We start from the raw sequence: 6,000 nt of genomic DNA on the forward strand, positions 1-6,000 counted from the left end.
ACATTAAGACAAATATATGAGTTCTAAATAAGCAGATTATTTGTATATTAAACACAGAACACAGAATTCATAGAACAGAACACACAGAACACACAGAACACATAGAACACAGAACACATAGAACACAGTCTAGTAGTAGAATAGCAGTAAATGTGTATTAGCATTGATTTAAATGCCCTGCAGAGGAGATAAAGATACAAGACAACAGTAAGAATAAATAACAGCTGGATCACTGCAGAGCTCTTCCATTAGAAGAAGGAACCAAACAAGTTCCTCATTATATGAAAACTGTATTAAAATATTAAGTGAGCAATCTCCGAGTGAGCTATCTAGGGGTCCTTTATAGCAGACCACAACCAGATTCCATTGAGATGACTCCCAGCCTCACTAAAGGCTGTAATTAATGACTACTTGGATGTCATAAATCTGCATATGACATAATTATTAATTATTCAAGATGACATACCAATAGAATAGAGAAGAGGAAAAAAACTTGTATAACAAACCAACTCTTATCTTATTTCTTTCTTAAAGCTAAAATTTCCCACACAAAAAAAATCCCACATAATCATACTGTCACGGCTGGTTGGCCAGCAAGCAGGAGCGACATGCCCACTCCTGCTAGGGATCAAGCCTCTTACCTGCCTCGCTGACAGTCTCTGGAAAACTGATTAAGTTCACCTCATTGTGCTGTTGAATTTGTGCTGTTGAATGTGTTGAGTGTGTGCTGTGTAACAGAGAGTTCTTCATCCGTCTTCTCCTCTTCTCCAGTTCTTCATTCTGCATCATCTCTCAGCTCACTAAAGGTGAATGGTCATGATGATCTACTCTCCCCTGTGCTGATGAATGTGTTGAGTGTGTACTGTTGAATGTGTTGAGTGTGTTGAATGTGTACTGTTGAATGTGCTGAGTGTGTGCTGTTGTGTTGAGTGTGTTGAATGTGTGCTGTTGAGTGTGTTGAGTGTATGCTGTTGAATGTGTTGAGTGGGTTGAGTGTGTGCTGTGTAACACAGAATTCTGCATCCTCCGTCTTCTCCTCTTCTCCAGTTCTTCATTCTGCATCATCTCTCAGCTCACTAAAGGTGAATCGTCATGATGATCTACTCTCCCCTGCACTCAGACGTGTTCTGGTCTGGTCACATGGACTGAGTTCCATAAACAACTTGACATTCTGGCTCAGTGTGACCAGACATCCTACCAATCAAAGGAGGGATTTCACATGTCACATGATCAGTACCTGAAGGGAAACCTCTCCCTCACCATCACTGATGCTGATTACACTAAGAGGACCTGGTACACCTGTGAGTGTGTTGGTGTAGACATGTGTGATGTGAGTCTACAGATGGAGGGTAAGTGTCCTCCTTTATTTAACCTACTAAACATTTGCAATTGGAGAATAAAAAAATAAGGTGAGTCCATCTGTGTGTGTGTGTGTGTGTGTGTGTGTGTGTGTGTGTGTGTGTGTGTCCCCTTGTAGCTCCTGAGGTTTCCATGCAGTTTACCTCTGGAGAATCTCTTATACTGGATGCTCCCATCTCAGAGCCAGTGGAGATGTTTATTAACAGGACTAGTGATGCCAGTCCAAACGCAGTCAGCTTATGTGAGGTCATAGGTTGTGAAATTCAGTGTGTCTGAGTATGAGCAGAGAGTGTCATTCAGTTCCAGTCTGAAGCTGAAGGAGCTGAAAGAGTCTGACAGTGGCATTTACATCATATGGGACATCAGGAATAAGAAGACTGTATTCACCTTTAGAGTCACCGTAGAAGGTAAGACTTTAACCTGCCTGAGCACAGTCATGTTCAGGATACTCTCAGGTAACCTCATGTGTTAATCAAATTGCAAGATTTAATTTTCTTTATGTTTCTCTCTGTGTGATTTTTGGTTGCTTATAAGTCTGGTGTTGTAGGAAAGAACATAACTTTGCCTCCAATAAAAGGTGAGTATTTATTATAATCTGCTGTTTTATATTTTCATTATATACTTCACTATATACTTTAACATTACTTTCTTAAAATGATGAAAAGTGCCTTTGTAACATCCATTGATGGGAATGTCACACCTTGGTCTGTGAAAAAGAAAAACCTTTTTTATGGAGTAGAAATAAATTTAGAAAAGGTGCGATTATCTCTCAGGTTTCAACTTGTACACACACACACACACACACACACACACACACACATTCTGTAAGTCTGGCTTTTTTGGTAGGATTGGTTCCATCACCTGTACGCTGTGTCACAGCAGGATGTTTATTAAACAAACAAAACAAAAAGCCCAACTTTTTGGGTCATGTGACCAGCCAGCAACTCATTACGATGAACTTCCAGTCACTGAATGTTTTAACATTGTTGTCTTATCTTTGTTTCCAAGTATAGTATATTGTCATTAAGATCTGGCAAAGCTACTGAGATGACCGGTAAAAGATTTACAGGCAGGTGTATTGAGGACTGTCCATGATAATTAATAAGTGTATAGTTACTGAAACATTTCTTTTATATTTTATTTCAGTGTGGAATAGTGGCACCCAGTCAGAGATGAGAGAATTGTTGGTGAAATGTTCTACATGTTCTCTTCACATGTCCACTGTAGATGGCCTTCTCATCCCATGATATTTAACAACCTGTTGGTACAATCAAAGTCCTGCTGTATTACTTTGTTTCCTTTGCCACGTTGTTTAATGCTGTTGAGGTCATTCTCAGTGAAGGTCCTGATGAAATGTGCTGCATCTGTGGCTTTAGTTCTACTTTCTAGATGACAATGTCTTCAATTATATTTCATTTGTATGTTGTACATCTTGAAGCTTGTTTTGACCCCTATGACCCCTATGTGTACAGTTCTTAGCCACAGTAAGAGAGCTTTTTAAATATTTTTATGTTGTTCCATAACCCAAAGTCTACCCTGCTATTGGGGGTTTGTGTGGCTGTCTGATGTGCAAGGACACTAGGCCATTAAACCAGTTGTATTGTATATGGTTTGTTTGCACCTGGAGGCAGTTTGCATAACTGGACACTAGAGGGCACTAACCAAATGAAGGTGGTTACTGTGCCTTTGGAGAATAATGGAAACTGAAGAAAAGCCAACCACCGTGTCTTTTCAAGTGTTGTGTCTACTTACTCTGATGTAGTACTTTAGTGTGGCATTACTGGCTATAGAGGCAACAATATACAGAGTCATTACATAAATAATTACGCATAGAAACCTATAATAATTACGTTGACCGATTACATAAACGAAGACACTGCATAGACCAATTATTATACCCAATTGTTTTGTTAATATGTTTAACGCTAAGAACTCTGCATTTATATATAAACAGAAGATGGTTAAAAAGTGAAAGTTTTTCCGTTGACTATATCAGGCTGTAATTTTCAAACAAGCACATCTATGTAATGTTCGTATGTTTGATTTGAAATAATGAACATGCATTTCCTGGCAGTCAACCCAGTAATGCAGTGAGTATTCTATATCTGCAATTGGTTTAACCACGTATTCTGCAGATGTGGTCAGTGCTGTAAATTGTAAAGTTCCAGTGAGGTACTGCTGTACAAAGGTAGTGTAATATAACGTGGTGTTCTGCACATGCGCAGTCCAAAACAAGCAGGTACTTTCACTTTGATTAGTGGGAGGCAGGACGAGGAAGGCGTTTAATGTAATGTTTGGTATACCAACATGATCTCTAGCGCTGCTTCTTATGGCTGTTAAATATGTGCGCTATCATAGTGACATGCACTTTTGTTGGGTTTGAATGGAAAGCTTTTGATGTTTTTGGATTCTAAATAGTTGAAGCAGGATTTCAGGCAGAAGTGATTGGGGTCAGATAGTCTAATCTATGAACAGATTAATCGTGAAGGTAGGGCAAATGAACATAGATTATCTAATGCATTAGTAGATTTGAAAACGTTTATGAAAATATCATCAAATGAAGGCCTGTAATAATTCAGAATATTTTTATCGTTTCAAAAGTTTGTACTTTGATCCAAAGTTGCTGCTTGTTAGTTAAAACCTGAGGATGAATAAATCAAATAAAGAGGTAGATTACCAGAGTGATGGTGGGTTGTTGGTGGTTATTGACAGATTAGATGTATAATTTTTTTATTTATTTTTAAAAAATTAATTATTGACAGGTTAAATGTATCTACATAATTTTGCATAATTTTGCAAAATGAACAGTATAAGTGTAACTCAAAGTTCATGTAAACAACAGGCGCCAAATACAATTACGTTTATTTGGGGAATAAATACTTAGTTGAGGTGGAAACATTTTCTTGGTGTCCCGGTATGGCCCCTCCTCCCAGTCGTCTCCGTGTGTGTGCCACGCCCTCTGTGTGTTTTACACCTGTTTCTCATTTTGTGTCGTTATAACAATATAGTGTATATAAGTCTCTTGTTTAAGTGTGGATGTTGTTGGTGTTTGACCTCAGGTTAGCCTAAGGGCTACATTGTCTTTGTTGTGTCTTTCAATTAACGTCGTCGTCTTTTACACGGCTCGTCTTTGCATCCTGCCAAGCCTCCTGCCATATATTTTTTTTAAATTCTTGTCATTGTTATCAAAGTCCTACATACATTTTCTTTCCTAATATTAATGGATCCTTTGACTGCGAGGACATTAGAATATTGCTACACTAACCAGTCATTTTATTAAGAACTCCTACCTTGCACCTACTGACAATTGACTTTAGTAGGTACTCCTGTTTTATAGGTGCATTACAGACCTGTGTACAACTACAGACTAATTGATTCTGCATGTGGCCAAGTACTGTATCAGCCACTAGAAAAACTATTTCAGGTTTATTACCATGTTTGTCAAGTACAAGGTTGGTTGCAGGGCAGTGGGTCCCCAAAACTGGACTTCAGAAAATAACAATAATCCACTTTCAATCTCCTTTGTGTAATGACCAGTGGAAATAACCCCAGGTTATTTTATTCATGTGCACAATGCCATGTTGGAGTAAACATTATGTCATACCCGGTGAAAAAGGAGTTTTCATCTCAAGCCTGTAGCCCTGTGTTTCAATAGTCTGCCTTTAGCATTTAGTCTTTAGTCATGTAGTATAAACAGGACTAAATCATTAACCCACAGTAGAAACAGGACTAAACCACTAACCCACAGTAGAAAGAGGACCAAACCACTAACCCACATTAGAAACTGGACTAACCCACAAACCCACAGTAAAAACAGGACTAAACCCCAGAACACCTCAGCAGCACAGTAGTCTTTGTTTACCAGAGGAGGATTAGTCCAGGATCCAACACATCAATGTTCTGCCATCATGTTGTATCACCCAGTTCAATTCCCTAATTCCCAGCATACATTTAGATATTTCTGGTAACACTAATACACATGAGAAGTATGAAAGTAGCCTACATATGAAAGTAGTTTACATTTGCTGGTTTCTACATCTGGTGGTTCTGGAGACCCACTGCCATGCACTGTTTCACACCTGATCCAGCTGATAGAAGAATTGATGATGAGCTGATGACTTGGATCAGGTGTACTGGGACAGGGAAACCCAGAAACTGTCAGTCATTGGCTGCACTGCTACAAGCCTTAAATGTATCTGACAAACATGTTATAAAACCTGAAACTGTTTTCTTGTGGCTGATAAACCGTACATAGCAATATGTAGAAGAATCAATTAATCTGAAGCTATAGATTATTTTATTAATCAAGGATTCTGCCGATTACTTCAACTTTTGATTACTGTATCAATCGAATAATTGGATGCAAATTACATTTGCTTTATTAAAGAACATTAGTCAGTACACAAATCAGAATATAAGTCTCATAAAATTCACAATTTGATTTATTCTTTAGAAAACTCAACATTGTTTTTGTTTACATTGCATACGATAATATATGTCAAAACTAACCCAAATTAGGGCATTTAAGTGCCATATAACATTCTGGGTTTTAAACAAAACATTTTATGAAATACAAAAACAAATAATATCAAAATTTCTTAATTTCTAATTATTTTAAAAATAAACATACCCATACTATTT

This window comes from Electrophorus electricus, chromosome 5, assembly GCF_013358815.1.
Source record: "Electrophorus electricus isolate fEleEle1 chromosome 5, fEleEle1.pri, whole genome shotgun sequence".
NCBI classification, from domain to species: domain Eukaryota; kingdom Metazoa; phylum Chordata; class Actinopteri; order Gymnotiformes; family Gymnotidae; genus Electrophorus; species Electrophorus electricus.